At 34.8% G+C, this 16,946-nt stretch overlaps 1 protein-coding gene and 1 long non-coding RNA gene across 3 annotated transcripts in view; one reads left to right on the top strand and one right to left on the bottom strand.

The window, feature by feature from the left end:
* Window positions 1-16,946, bottom strand: part of LOC116177928 (mucin-2-like) — a 47,019-nt gene that overhangs the window by 19,049 nt on the left and 11,024 nt on the right. The gene's annotated exons all lie outside the window — the stretch shown is intronic.
* LOC116177930 lies at window positions 11,113-12,303 on the top strand. Its single transcript, XR_004146780.1, has 4 exons — window positions 11,113-11,229; window positions 11,286-11,520; window positions 11,573-11,952; window positions 12,015-12,303. It is a non-coding gene; the product is annotated as an uncharacterized LOC116177930 (long non-coding RNA).

The raw sequence follows: 16,946 nt of genomic DNA, 5'->3' as shown, positions 1-16,946 counted from the left end.
TTAAAGTGATTTAGACCACTTAGCAAGTGTGTAAAGTGACAAAATCTTCCTGGCTATATAGTAGACAATAAAAAATCACACCAGTGATTTAGTATTCAACAAAATTCCATTGCATCTTCCATCTTCGCGGGAATTTTGAGACCCATATGCCATTTCGAACTAGGGTAATCTAAGAACTATCCACTTAACAGAGGAAACCGATTCAATTTTGTATGTGACGGAAACTGTCGGAATAAGAAAAGAGAATTTCATTTCATTCATATAAAATAGTAATTAGCATTTTGCGTGATTATTAAACAGCACCAATTTGTGTAGGTTGGCTTACGAAAACATTCAGGAATTATGTGCAATGTATTTATTTAAGTGAAGAGATGTAAATTCTTTTCAAGTCACTTCCATCGAAGTTCCGTGGTTTTTTATTCAGTAAAATTGTCCATGTAAATGTGACCGAATTTATTAGTACACGTTTCGCATAATCATTCTTTCGTGTAAATTACCGTTTGCACTGACTTACCTTAAGTGTAGCTTAAAATCTATGGCAACGATATCGCGACAATGGTTTTCATAGATTTTAAACTACCCTTAAGCAAAGCCGAACTTAAATTTATGGGCGCAAGCGGTCAAAAACTTTGTTTTAAATAAACCAAGAGTCAAAATTTCCGACAGAACCCAACGTACGACAGGTACAACATACTCGAGCGAAAGGAAAGCTGATATTTGACGTACTTTCTCTGACGATGGGGAAAATTTAATGTTAATTTGATAAATTATTTAACAGGACAACGGCCAGATAGATTTTTTCAGTTACAATACGTATTTTTAAAGTAAAGTAACACGTCAATGATAGAAAAAAATAGAGAAAGTATTTTGAAGAAGTATGTAATTGCATGCGAACTGTACCTATACACTAATCTTATTTGCCTAAATTGTTGGGTGGAAATTTATGAGTGGTGTAAAAATGTTACTTTCAGTTCCTTTCGTGTACTTTCTCTCTTATCTCTTTTAGGTCATTGTGAAATGTAGAGAATCTTTGATATAAAGGCCAAAATTTTCCCGATCGCCCTATTTCACCATTGTATACCTACCTGTCCAATAACGTGGTCAGTCTTTTAGTAAAACCGATCGATACAAAGACAAGCAGGTAATTGTGTAATGCTGTCAAATTACTTAATTCTCTACCACATCTTAATTACATCACCATCTGAAGTACCCGCGGTTGCAGAATTATTGGTAGGAGTTTTTCCAAGAGAAACTTGCCTGGCTATAATAGAAGTGACAGCACAATGCGATTTTATGATCTCTTCGTATATCTAGGAGCATTTTGTTTCTTCACACATCGGTTCACTGTAATTAGACTATGACAGGTACTGTAAATTGCAGGTAGATCGAAGGAATTCATTTCTTAAATGCGTTGTCGACGTTTGTCCTCTATGAGGGTAAAAAGTTCCTGCTGTATTTACACGGGACTGAAATTCTTGTACCTATTGGCTTTACAAACGTTGATATCCTGCAGCTATTTAATGGGACATAAGTGGAACATACTAAAATAGTACTTAGATAGGTATTTAAATATGCTTTCACGCAGTACTGGTACTAGTAGACGAGGCAAAGAGATAAAAATGAAACTGTACCTACCTTTTTAAGTAAAATTTCGCTATAAAATTCCATCTTCATGTAGTGAAAAGTGTGTCAACTGTAATGTATTTGTGTTTATGAAACGTTGAATCTGAGTAATTAATTACATAAGATGACGACGAATTATTTATCAATAGCAATAAATATACGTTAACCAATTGTATCTTGCGCTTGTTATAAGGGTCAATCCCGTTTTGGTATAGGTATACGAAACTTACCTATACATAATCGACTTTCACACATAATTGCTACAGGTTCTGTTTTTAATTAGCTAATTATGGTCTTCTCTGTACAAAAAGATCATAAATGAAATATGCCGCCGATCTGCAATTACGAGTAAACGCATTCAAACTTCTACATTTTGGGTTTATAATAATCAATCACTATTTTTAAATTCCAACTGTTTGCCCGTTACCTATACCTACTATACCAAGGTATTTTTGAGTTGGAGCACAAGCTACCGTGGTTTATCACTTTCCGTTTCGTCCGTGCTTCGTGTCCGAAAGATAAGTGGAACTTTCTTACTTTTAAAACCAATCGCAGTAACTGTGAAAATTTATACAAAAACAAAAGACAGTTTTTCACTTGTCGTGTCTGTCGTAAAATCAGTTTAGTGAACAATATAAGAATCACAATGCAACAAAATAAGAATTACACTAATGATAATACATAGAAAGCAAGTGCAATGTGTTTAAATTTGTCTTAAGTTATAATAATTATTCCTGTAACTGCTTTTCATTTGTTTTCTTCACTTCCTGTTGTAAATGTTGTTTTTGTTTTAAATTTCCACAGCTACTGCGATTGGTTCTAAACACGTTACTGTAGCGTTAACTTCTAATCATATTTCATATCATTGTAAAGAGAATTTCAAGCTCTTAAAGAATATTACAGAAAAATTACAAAAAACTAGTTTGTTTTGTTTGTTCTGCGATGCTCTTTTGTTTTTATATCACGTGTTTTTAGCGCATTTTTCAAGAATTAAAAAAAATGTGCTATTGTTTGCGTTTTGTCCGTCCGTCCGGCGGAAAGCTAACGAGTTCCGAAAACTCCTTTAGAAGAAAAATTATCCCCTATACGCCTACAAATAAGAATAAGTTTGTTTTTTTCTCATTTCTAGACGATTGATTAATTGACGTTTGTTAATTTTTACTAATTTTACATTATTTTCGCAGTCCGGGCTCTTTATTATCCATATTGGGGGATAATTTGGCATTTGTTCGTTAGCCTCCCATTTGGGAGATACATACTGCATATAGTCGCCGGTTGGGCGGATTGTACACAGGGCCGCGGATTCTAGGGGCTCCTTGACATCCAGGGTGTTAATTAATTGAGTGCCGATAATACAGGGTGTGAATCCTCGGGTGATTTTAAGGAGAAAAATTTATATCAACACCTCTTAGTTTTTGAGCTACAGGGTGATAAAATTTTAAGTTTTTTATCATAATTTTTTAACCCCTAGACTTACTTTCGTACGACGTACCCTTTTCGCGTAAAAAATAAAAACCAAAAATTTTTTTCTTCAGTTAATTGAGACTGTTTTTGATATTTTATTAAAATGTAGTTGGCACCCACTATGAGTGGAAACACATGTTTTTGGTACAAAAACTAAATTTTCTACTTTCCCCACTGATGTTCGCGTAGATAAAAAATTATGATAGAAAACTCTTTTTTTTAATTTTAACACTCTGTACCAAAAACTAAGACATTTAGGACATACGCTGATATAAACTTTCCTCCTTAAAATCGCCCGAGGATTGACACCCTGTATTATCAGTACTCAAGGGCCAATCCATTTGAAATCACCCAATATAAATATAATTTGTTGCTCAGCATTTTTTATTTTTCTGGTTTTTATTTCATAGGTTCCATATAGGTAGGCGATCACCAATCACCATTTGAAAAAATGTTATAAGCCATGGTTTTTTTGGGGTAGCCATTTCTAAAATGGTGGTTTGGCGACTTTGACGGAAAAACAGAGTTTGCGGAAAGTTTAATTGCCAAGTTATTTTTAAGATATCAAAATAATTCAAAAACGTGTATGTTCTGCATGAAATTGACATTATTTTAATTTCCCTATCATGCAAGAAAGTTAGTCAGAACTATTCTCAAAAAAATTTAAAAAAATTACTGAATCGTTATACTTTAAGACCATACATTCTTAGGAAAAAAACAAGACTCACTAATAATATATTATGACTGTGTTGAGTACTTATAATACTACCTGCAGCAAAAGTTTTAGTCTTGAGAATACACTCCTTTTTTTCTATGACTTTTCAAAAATGTCCGAAAGCATGTTAATGTCAATTTTCTTCGACGAATATCTGAAAAGGGACTGAAAACAAGTGAAAATTTTACAGAATTTTCTTTTCACTAATGAGAATATAGTTATGAAATTCAATAAAAACGCAACCTTTCACATGGTGTTAGTTATACAAGTATGTAAAACGGTTTATGATCATTTAATCACAATATCGACTTAAATCGTTATTTTTTTGTTATTTGCGCCATTTTCAATTAATTAAATGTGAAATTAGATCACTCACTAGTAGGAGGGGGGCACTTTGTGAGCCGAAGGCCCAATCTTCAAATGAGTATAACTTTTTTTGAAAAATTATTTTAAAGAACTGTTCGACAATATTGTTCTTTAACTCATTAAGTATGTACACAACAAATTTCGTGGAATTCTCTCCATTTTCGTTGTCCGGCCAAGAATTGCAGTGAAATGTTTTTTTCGAATTTTTAAAAACTAATTTCATCTTCGTGATGTTCATGCTCAAAAATCCCCAGATACCAAATTTCGTCGAAATCAATCTATTAGGGGTGCGGCCTTTCGTGTAAGAATTTTGAAAAAAATTTTACAGAATCGGAAAGGGCATACCCGAAAACCTATTCAAAGACGTGGCAGCAGTCTTTCTAACTCTTATGGTTGCTGAGAAAATCATTAAGGAAGAAATGCAAATTTCACCACTTTTGTGGGGATGGCTCCCAAACGAAACACGTTGGACCCTCGGTCTATTTGGAAAAACTGCTTGTTTCCCCTTTACGGCCCAATTTTGTTTTTACATACTTATATGTAACACCATGTGAAAGATTGTGTTTTTGAACTCGACTAAATTGTTGCTATAGTGCGCCTGGTAATGGGGGAAGTGCAGGTTTTGTAACACCATTCATTTCAGGGCGCTCGAGTCTACTTGTTGTTTGGGGGCAAGTCTTCACTAAATGGCCCTCTTTTTTGCAGTTAAAGCACAACACCGAGCCAAAGGAGGGGTAGATATAATAGGAGGTGTCATCATGATCAATTTTCCATAGCACAGCTTCGGGCTTAATAAATACTTGGCGTCTGAAGCTTTAAATCTCTTATACCAACCCTTCAGAGCTTTCGTAGCTAATGTTCAGCGCCGGATTCATTTAGTAGGTACTTTAAATGTAAAACGTAATTGAAAATAGCTTTCATTTCATTCAAAAAACGTGTATAATCACTGACATGAGAACAATAAAATGTATACCTTACTGTTTTGAGTTAAATAGGTGCAAAAATGTTGCACAAGTATGTAAATACTTGATTTACACAGCGTGGAAGAATTTCAAAAATTTATTGCTTTATTTTACGCTCGCCCTAGCGTAAAAAGAAATTAAACATTGCCACCTACCCACAACACGTATTTTATAATAAACATTAACTTCATAATAACAATAATATCATTATACAATCTTTTTTAAGTGCATTTTACGAAAATTGCCGGTTTATCAACATCCCAGATATTAATCTGTATTTCTTCATCTGCAGGATATTTACTAATAACTGTTTGATAGACATTGGCCATTGCAAAATAAAAAAAAAGAAATTAAAAATAACTTTGCATACATATATAAAATTCAATGTCGAACACTTGCGGCGGTCTCATACGGCTGAACCAAATGCGCACCAATTAAATTGAGAAAACAGTCTCAGTGCTAAAGATATAAATTTGCCATTTGAATTCAGATCAACGATCTGATGTAGCAGTCGTTTAGTAATAATTTTGGAGTAATGAGGTAAGGAATCGATTCAACATTTCAAAATAAACTTTCCTCGGCTCTAGATGGTGCCCACTGTACTTTCCTTAGAAACTTAATTAGCCTACTCCACTTTAAGGAGAAAAAAAATATATAAATCGGGTGAAATTGAACAGTTCGGGTGTGGCATCTTGTGAAACTGAAAGTTTTCTTTTTTCTAATTTTTACAATGCGTGGCCGTTGCGTGGTATAGATATCCAATACGCAACCTACACAAACCGCATCTTTAAATTAAATACGAGCGAAGGTGAATGATGCCGCAACTGAAGACTTTCAATTATAACAAGTGGATAACAATTACCACGCAATTTTGGGCGTCTACCTAAATACATCCTCTTCGTGCCTACCTACCACAGTTTTTTCTACGGTGTATCTTTTTCCGTTTTTAGTGTGTCAGTGGGATCCACGCGACACCTACAGCACATCCTGCTTCAGCCTGCAGCATTGATCGACCTACAGACTACCGCTAACTTGCTGACCCACACTTGGATAACGGTCACAAGGCTCCTTTACTATTAATGTTTGTATTAATCTTCTACTTTTTATCCAATTATTCGCCGGTAGTTCGATCGCAAAAAAAAAATCAAATCAGTGCAAACTTTGGGAATATGAGGCAAGCATGTGAGAAAGTGACCCATATTATGGGTTGATTTTGCACTCTTCACTTCACGGAACCAAAACCGGTATAGGTAGATGTGCACATTTATAATTGAACTTATTAATCATGCTCGCATGATTTTCCATAGAACAATGCGGAGAAAGGCAATCGACTATAACATGTCGCCCTTGGACTTCTGAAATTTGTGATTTAAGAGATATTTTTAAGTTGATAGTACGTCATTATTAGAAGACCGGCTTCAAAATTAATTCAAATTAAATTCTAATAATGAACGAATTTAGAAAAATATGACTTGGAGTACCTACTTTGCAGGATATTGCATGGGTTGCAAGCAAAAATGTGACAACCGACCAGTGTAGATGGTGTCGGTCCGAAACCCTTCATGAGGCAAATGGGCGGGGGTGAAAAATATGAAGTACAGGGGCAGGTAAATCATGTAAACATTGTTGTGGTGTGGAAACCATTTTTCAGCATTCCTTTTCACTGACACAGAGTGTACTACGGGATTGAAGTAGTCTCTTGGGAGATACCAGCGCCTTACGGAATTCCCAGCCAGCTCTTCGGACGAAGAAATAAATTAAAATGCGGTTTATTGTATATCAAAGCTAGCTATGGACTTCCTAGTTCACTTGCAATGAAAATGTCCACTTATTACCCAGTAATTAATTCATGGAGTTTATTTCAACCCCATTTAACCAATAAGGAAGATTTGCTCCATAGTATTCCGATTGTTTTTCTTGGATTTTAGACACTTATGGAATTAGGAAAACTACACATAAATAAATTAGAGCATATTTTTGTGTATGCCCTCCTAAACCTTGAACCGATTAGTACCTATCTTTTTATTGTACCCGAATCTTCCATGCTACCAGTCCTAGGTATTGTACATTTCCAATCGGAGTGCACCAATCCAACGAAGAAACTATTTCATTTTACTTAAGACAGTTTCAAAATGAGGTGAGGGGTAGTTGAGCATATAGCTAAGTTAGTGGGGCAGGTAGATGCCAGAAAATGCATTGAATCGTTCAGATACAAGTATAACACATTTGGTATGAATGCCCCTGGGGTACTGTTTTATATAAAAACGGCGACCACCTAAAAAATTCAATATGGTCACCGGTTTTCCAATATGGCGGCACATATTAACTATCATTAGTGGTAGGTATCTATTATTATTATTTCATGATATGTAAACGGTGGCAACTTAAGAAATTTAAGATGACCGCCGTTTTCCAAGATGGCGGCACAGAATATGCAAATGTTAACTGTTATCAGTGATAAGTAAGAACGGCGGCCATTTTGAATTCCTTAAATGGCGTTTTCATATAAAACAATGCCGTTATCGGAGCGTTCATACCATACCATTCTATATAACTCACGGTAGTATCAAAATATACACAATAACAATTACTATTTAGTATAGTATCATCATTTGATATCACTAATAATATTTATAATATATGGCCACTAGGGAATGCAATATCGGGATTGCGGGATCCCGAAATACCGGGATCCCGCAGCATTTTTGCGAGATTAATCCCGCACATACCTAAATACAGCGGGATCCCGCGGGATTTGCGGGACTGAAGAATTTGTCGACCAAGGGGACGACTCTGTTTACTTTGTTAATGAAACTGATAACGGCGAATTATTTTTTAAATAATTGTTAAACTTTTTTCGTTAAAAATGTACTATGATTTTTGAGGTACCTTAGAAGACTTTTTGTGCTTTACAGGTAAGGTTTTTTTGAGTTTTAAGTTAGGCCGAAGGTAATTTTTTGTTAAATATTGTGATAATTAGCGATTTATTTTAATACAGAAGTTAACCGCACAGAATTGCTTATTTGCCAATTTATTTAAAGTTTTGCGAGATCCCGAAATACCGGGATCCCGCGGGATTAACATCTAACAATCCCGCAAATACCGGAATTGAGATTTTGCTGCGGGATTGCATTCCCTAATGACCACCATCTTAGAAAACGGCGTCCAACTAAAACTTTTTACGTGGTCAACGTGTTTATGATCTGTCCCACCAGAACCGTCCAGACAGAGCCGAAAGAAAAAAGTCGTATTCCCTATTCCATCAATTAATGAAAATGGTAAACCCTTTTTAAATCATTTTTGGAAAGCATGTGGAGCCCATCGGTCAAAGTGCAAATTGTAAGCGAAATAGATACATACCCATAAATTTCGCAGTTTGCCATTTTGAAAATCATGACATTTTGGCTGGCTAAATCTGAAAATCAGAACTTGGCGCTCTGGTTTGACTGCAGAAAGATAAATACAAATTTAAAATGAAATGATTACACATATTGGCCAAATAAGTCCCTTCCCTTTTCGAGTGATACGTGATAATGCTAGTCACCGGCTGATACGAAAAAGGCGTTCGAAGTTTACCGCCGGTCGATAACAAAGAAGCGATCTATGGAAGATGCGAACCGTATTCTTTCCATTTCGAATGATAAAGCCGCCGATGCCGGTCTATGGAAGATGCGATGAGTGCCCCGAGTTTCCCCTCTCGGTCGTCGAGTATTGTAAATTATACGTATTATACTACTTTTATTACATTAATGTTAAACCCCGCAATTTCAATTTACTAGACGAAGAAGTTAACATAACCTTTTACAAGAAGCAGCAGTCACTTCTGAAGCGATCACATTTTTCAGTTTCATTAACTTAAGAAAAACAAAAAATAGGTAACATAACCTCAGATTTGGGGCTTCTCTTGAACATTTTTTTTTGAAAACGCATAGTTAAGGTACCCTCTAGCCATTTTTATTAATTTCATAATCGTAGCTGGGGGGTTTAATATCGTCACGTGACCTACCTCTATTTGAACTTCAATAACAATAAGAAAAATGGCAACTTCCACCTTATAGCTACCTAACTAAAAGAATCGAAACTCATTTAAAATGAATATTCAATTTCCGAATGAAAACAACCAAAATTCCTTTAGATGTGTTCAATTAATGATTATTAAATAAGATACAAATTCAAAACGTAACTCAATTTCTTAAAAAGAACCGATCATAATTTTTATACAAATCAAAAAGTTGTGGTTACCTTAATTCGAGTGTTTTCTATAATCAGTGGTTTCCCTAAGGTACAAACGGTACGTCTTTTCCTCGAAAAGATGGCAACTGAACAATATAGACATGGTAAAATTGAGTACAGTGTTCTTGAATCTTCCTCGTACAGTTACGTTTTGTTGTATAAAAATAATGGGGCAATAAATATTTCATTTATGTCGGCTGAATTTAAACTAGATTTCTACTTCCTCGATACGGATTAATATTAGAGCACTTAAACTCGTTACACTTCTCAGAATCTTTTTATTGAAATTTGGGGTAAGCTCGAACCCTCAAGAATAGGTAAAACTCGAAATACAAACGAGTATTAAAAAATTTGTTTCTAACTTTTATGTTATTTCCTTTTGATAAAATATCTAATTAATTGTGTGCTAACTGTTAGAGGTTATAGTTTTAATGCTAAACCAGTCTCGATATTAATTGCTTAGTAAATTGCAAGTTTGAACTTAATTGCTCCATTCCTCCACTCGTTAAAAAAATGGAAACTGTGTGGGGGTGCCAGCTACTCGCTCTGGTTTTAATGCCAAACAACTCTCTAATTAATTGCTTATTTCCAGCTTAGGTGCATTCATAATTGGCGTTAATTTTTTACTGCACACCTATTGTCAAAATTTTTAAGAAATTATCTCGCCTTCATATGAAATTTTTTGGTTATCACGGCTTCCTAAAACACATGTAACTGCTTCTTTCTTCCATCCATTACGGCATTCAGAACATATCTTATACAAAGGTGACAGCAACTCATTTTTGATCGCATAGCATAAAATTGTATAGACAAGTACTAGGCAATCATTAATACAGAAAGAATGAATTAAGGCAATTTTACAAGTAGGCGGGGTCACCAAGCAGTTCTCATTTAATTAACAAGTTATAAATAGAGCAATTAATTCAACACTTGCAATTTAGTAAGCAATTAATATAGAAAGTGGTTTAGTAATAAAATCATAATCGCAATTAATTTATTTAAAACACTTTACTCCGGCACCTCCAACACTGTTTCTCAAGCAATTAATTATTGGGAACTACAACACTCGTTTGCAATTTGTTGGGAGTTTAAATCCATTGCTCATCTATTTGTAAACGTGTCAATAGATGCTGGCGACCAAAAGCACTAAACTATTTCCTCTCTATATGTGAAAAGGTAGGTAGAATAATTCGCATTCCACATATGTACATACTATACAAAAGATTGTTCGATTTTGTGCCCTACATTATAGTTAATCAATAAAAGGTCTTTTGAAGCAAGCCAAAGTGAGTGTTTTATCTATAATTTAGGAAATTGAAAGACCCCTTACCTAACTAGATGTTCTCATTATGTTTATGAAGTTACCAATTCGATTGTATGCAAATGTCTTTTCCTTGGCACATTAAGAAAGAACTCCACGGTTATGCATTATTTAAAAAATGCACTCTACGTTAATTATTAATATCAATGTAATAATCATCCGTAATGTTTCTTACTGCTCAAGAAACAGGTATTATTTTATTTGCAATAAATTAGAGTCACATCATTATTTATGAAATAGGCGTTACAAATTTGAATCTTGACATCCATCTAACGGATTGAGACGCTGAATTTCCCCACGTAATACTTTGCGGTGACTATGACTCATCAGGCTTAGATAGCAAAATGGTTTAAAGACTTTTGGTGATAAATTTGAATATAGAACTGGAAATGGTAAATAATATGATACTTGTTTGTCCAAGTCGCATATTTACGAGGCAAAAGCCAGGGAAATCTTTGCACTTTGTTTTATTTTTGGTCAAAAATTACTTCTAGGTGAGTGACACGGAAATTGCGACTTGCAAACTTGACCGAGACTACTCCAAGGTAGCAAAATAATTAAAATTCAAAAATAGAAACAACACTAAACTTTATTTTTTTAGGCGTGATTGCGCTCCTGCTCTGTTACCATTCGAGTTGCGGGTTTGATTTCTTCTTGAATTCTGACTATACCACTTAAATCGCATTTAATGTTAAGGATACCAATCGACCTAGAATTTGGTCGTCACTGGATTTGAACTGCGACCAAAAAACAGAATCATAGAGACAGATAATTCTGAGTGTAAAGGACCTCGGCATGGATCTACCAAGAAAGTTAACTGTCTGTCCATCATCAAAGTAAAGGCCTAAAACTTAATTTATAAATTACACGTTCAGTTTATCCAAATAGGTCATCGCTGTTGCACAAAAATCAACGTATTTAAGTGAGAATCTTCTAAAATGTTACTTTTGAAACTGAGATTGTGGTGTCAAGGATGCAAGAAGAGATCGGTACCATTGGAGCTTTCACGGATCGATAAAATTAATCAGAAGGAAATTGTGTGAAACGTATTCTAATTTAAATGATCGCTTAATGAATAATGTATACTGGTCATTTCGTTTTCAAATTCCTACTCATTCAACTGGTAAACTATTTCACAGAAAGTAAGCAATTGGACATGTGGTACGCCGAATCTAAGCGCAATTTCTATACGCATCTATATAATGATAATTAGCACCAACAGTTATTTTTGCAAGCTGCTCTGCATTATTTTCGTTGTCGACAATCGGGTAGAGACTTTTAGTTTCACTGACATACCTAATGGCATAGATTTTTAACAATGTTTTTGTAGGTTGCTAACGGATTGTTCATTACCCACCCAGTCATTCTTCCACGTTCATATCTACGTACAATGCCAAGTCGTGTGTTATTATTATTAGAAGGTAATCCCCACGTTAGACCGTGAGAAAACGTGTACAGGTAGATGTTTATTTGTTAATGCGCCCAAGCAAGTGAAATATGGCACTCCTTGTCGCTTCTTTGTGGACCGAAGAAAACGACAACTAACCCCAATTCACAATTTCCTGATCGATTAATATTCGGAACGAAGTTAAAGTGACATGATGACCTCGAGGTGTATGAGCCGATTATATAATTTCTATGTTAAGAATGAAAATATTTAGACATTGTGAGTAGGTAGGTCATGTCCATTCTTGATCTGGCAATTACACGTGAATTTTCCTTGAAACGAGTTTCCTGGATGAGAAGTCATTATCAATGTTGATTTAGTAGTTTATAGGAGAGTGTATTTGTTGTTTGATTTTTAAACAATTTCAGAAGAATCAAATAAGAGCATAAGAGGCTACCGACGTGGGTACGGTCCTTTCTCAAAAATTGTGGACAAAATTATATCTAAAACGGGTGTCTTTCCACCAGTATATGAAGTAAATCGGGCATAAAATTCACCCCCACAATTTCGCAGAGAGTTTTGATTTGTTACTTGGTTTAATCCAAGGTTTAATCATACTTGCATAGTCACGTTTTATTTGAGCAAAGCCCAAAAGTTCGAATTTAATTTTCCAATCAAATAAAAACAAATAATGGAAAAACTTTTGAAAACGAACAAAGTTTCCTCGGGCCCTGATAGCTACTGCTCAACGAAAATGGCTTCCTTGGATTCGATTATTCGAGAACTTCACTGAAAAATCCGGTTTGAAATTTGGAGGAAACATATCTTGTTTTATGATAAAAAAGAAAATAATTTTTTGGGCCCGTAAAGTTGAACCGTTTCCAAGATCTCACGATTTCTGAAAAAAACCACCTCTTTTTCAAGGAGATGAAATATCTATTTTTTTCATTGTACAGAGGTGTGCGGGGTAGCAAAATTTTCGGGAAGACATATTTTAATAAACAAAAATAAAAAAATGTTATTCCTATAGCAAAAATTCGAGAAAATCGCCAAAAACTGGAAAAACAGATTTAAGATATACCTACACGATTTTTTTACATGATAAATGAACATGAACACGTTGGATGTTAATAAAGATTTTTTCGAAATCTGTCTTCTTGTTTCTCTTTAATGTTGGCTTAAATATCCCCTTTTGTTATATGCTCAACTGTTTTAGTTAAAACATCTTATTATTTCTTTTTTCTGCATTTTTACCGCAATAAAAACAAATAAAATCGGATTATCTTGCTTCCTGATTCCTGAAAAATTTCTTTTTGTTCACTGACTCTTCTTCCTGCCTGTTTTATAGCTGATGCAATTGCGTTGGGCCTGTTGATAAACTTGCAAAATCTGCAATAAGAACGTTAGTTTTACCGGCCCAAGCAAATGATTTGAGATGTAAAACCTGGAATAAACTTTATGAGGATTTTATTCATAATTCCTGTAAATTAACGATCAACAGACCCAGCTTAATCCTATCAGCTGTAAAACAGGCAGGAAGAAGAGTTAGTGAACAAAAACAAATTGTTCAGGAAGCAAAAGAATTCGATTTTACTTCCAATTGCTTTTATTGCGGTAAAAATGCAGAAAAAAGAAATAATAAAGATGTTTTAATTAAGGCAGTTGAGCAATGGGAAACAAAAGAAAATATTTTAGCAACATTAAATTAATTTAATTCCAAAAAAGCTATTTACCTACTGACAAAAACGGTATATCTTAAAACGGTTCCCCCAGTTTTTGCCGCTTTTCTTAAAATGTTTCTATTGGAATAATATTTTTTATTTTTGATTATTAAAATGTAAATCTTTACGAAATTTTTGCTACCCCGCGCACCTCTGTACGATGAAAAAAATAGATTTTTCATCCCCTTGAAAAAGAGGTGGTTTTTTTCAGAAATCGTGAGATCTTGGAAACGGTTCAACTTTACAGGTCCAGAAAATTATCTTCTTTTTTATCATAAAACAGGCTATGTTTCCTCCAAATTTCAAACCTCTACGACTTTCTTTGCAAAAATATGAAGAAAAAACGAAAAAACCAGTTTTTCCGGTTTTTCTAGGAAAATTTGAGGGTATATATGAAAATAATGCAGATAGAAAAATTGCTAATTTTTTTAATCTCTATAACTTTTACAATGAACATTTTCGTCTAAAATTAATAGTACTATTTCCAAAATACCACTTTCCACCCCTTTCAACCCCTAGGATTTCACCCGCGGAAAAATTCAGCTGTTTTAATTATTTTTTCCCAATTTCTATTCATTTCACCTGCCTGAAAAACCCGGTTTCGTCCGGTAACTAATTTTTTTTTTATAAATTATTTTAAAGCTATTTAGCCTGGACTACATGGCCGTGTTGATGGTGACTATGTGACACAACAAACGAATTAATTTGGTTTCATCGTTTTCGAAATCCTGTAAGCGATATGAAGTTTTCTAATGTACCATCAGAAAGCTGAAAAAAAACACTAAGTCTTTGTTAACAACAGGTCACTCATGTTTCGTGAAATAACCCCCTTGTTAAAGAATTTATTACGGATGTTATGTAACGGAACCCACATACACACCAGGGTTGCGCGGGCGAAAAATACACATATTATGGTTTACGTTTAGAGCTCAGGCGCCTGCCTTTTGCTAGAACATTACTGTCTTTGTAATAATACAGGGAATGTTCAGGCTGGTACATACATAACCTGCCTCATTATTTAATACAGGAATACATATAATATTCGCATACAAAGTAGGGTTTCGAGACCCATCACATAACAGTATTAAACCAACATAAACATTCAAGAATCATGAAAAATGTATTACATTTGGCATGTATGAAAAATAAGATGGTGTAAAATACCACGGTCTTGTATAGAAACTTCAAAGGAGGACAACTGATTTATACTCGGGCATAAAGGTGGGGGAAAGGTGTGGAAATATAAGATTCAATTTTACTTGACTTCCGGGTCAAGCCGTCAAGCGAAGATAGTTCCCTAGCCAGGGGGAAATCATTTAGAATTAAAATAGAATCATAAACATAAGCTTAAAAGTCGCGTCCTAGCGAATCAGGGGGAATAGTTATTATTCACATGCCCTGTCAGTTTTGAAACCGCTTTAGTGGCAACGATACCCAGGTGAGGCCAGAGGATTTATCACTTTTATTTTGGTTCGAAAACCAATTATCTATCTCATCTCTCAACAAATTATTAATTTATAAAGGATAACGGTATTACAAAAACAAATTCAATAAACATTTTACTCCCCCACATAAAACAAGCAACACCCTGACCCATCACACAACCCGACGACGAACATCGTAGGTAATTGATTTTAAAAGTCACCTTCCTGCGAGGTGTTACAACGTAAAATGGAACATTCCACCCTATCTAGGTACGCATAGACGAATACATGTAACTACGTACCAAAAAAATCATCAAGATACCCTAAATTGTATCAACACTCTATACTAATCTTCAACCCCTAACAAATACTAAAATTCGCCCTGTAGTGTAAATATGCTAACACTAAAGCTAAAGGAAATTCCCCAAGATTGCAACATAATTTGGAACTTTTAAAACGTAGCCGAAGCGACATTCGCGTACATGCGAAAACATAACGTATCTATAACAAATAAACAAATCCGCTCCTAACACCACCTCTACCTAACTGCTAACTCATTCAGAATTATTACGTAATGTTAGACAAAGGCCCTGCCAATTCAAATTTACACGTTGTATATTCGGGATGAGTTAAATGAAGCGGGTCATTGTAATTAAAATAAGAGCAGGGAGAACCGAGTTAAATAAGTCTATCGTAAGCTTATGATAGCGCGGAGTAGGTATTTATACGATTCATCGTTGCAAGATATCGTTTGCGCATTTCCCTAAAGAAAGATTCTGAAAAAATAAACATTTGGGGGATACCTTTAGGATTTTAGCCCTCCAACATTAAAATAATGGAGCGCTATATATTTCATTCGTTTTTGACTTACGATACCACGTTTATTTCGTTAGTACTGCAAATTTGTGAGGCGATCTTTTTGACAATATTTATTTTATTAATTTGTGCAAATTCATTTGTAAAAATGTAACTTTTAATCTCACTTGGCAGGTCGGCTGGCTGGGGGCAAATGCGGGCCAGTAGAAGAACGCTTGTAGAAAGGCGAGGAGTGTACATGTACCTACCGGGGCCGGGTAATTAACACCTTTAGGGACGATGCTACATATTATGATGTGGTGTCGGCGACATCTGGGCGCCAACCCCGAGCGTGGTGTGCTAATTTAGAGATTTTTTCGTTATTCATTTGTTTTCTGAAATAAAAACAATGGAATGCTGCCTTATAATGAGAAATAAAATGTTAAACAACTTTCATATAGAAAAATTTTGTATACAGTCGATATTTACCGAGATATAAACTATATTCCATAAATAATGGACATCGTGTATATCTATGTGCCGTGTTGTAAATACGGACACACGAATAAGCAGACATAATTATAAATCTCGAAAAGGGGCTCTAGAGAAATCTTTACTGCCTGCTACTTAATAATTGATGAGTTATATTAGCTGCTGTGCATATTTTTCCATACACACTTTGAACAGTTCCATTTGGGCTAATTATTTAGTTCATTGTTTCGCACGTTTAGAATAGCAGCTAAGGTTTCACCGTTAATTAAGTATGCCACCTTTACATACGTACCTTCGAAAATGTATGTAAAAGCATTCTATAAAAAATTATCAAAGTCCTCGTGTGAGATCGAAGGGAACGCATTTTTGTGTGGCAGATCAGTAACAGGCAAGTTTTGACTAGGCTATCAATAAGAACTTGTCCAAGGCTACCACATGCTCTT

The sequence above is a fragment of the Photinus pyralis genome, unplaced genomic scaffold, assembly GCF_008802855.1.
Source record: "Photinus pyralis isolate 1611_PpyrPB1 unplaced genomic scaffold, Ppyr1.3 Ppyr1.4_LG8, whole genome shotgun sequence".
Taxonomy (NCBI): domain Eukaryota; kingdom Metazoa; phylum Arthropoda; class Insecta; order Coleoptera; family Lampyridae; genus Photinus; species Photinus pyralis.
The sequence above is the reverse complement of the archived record's forward strand: the minus strand, read 5'-3'. Positions and strand labels throughout refer to the sequence as shown.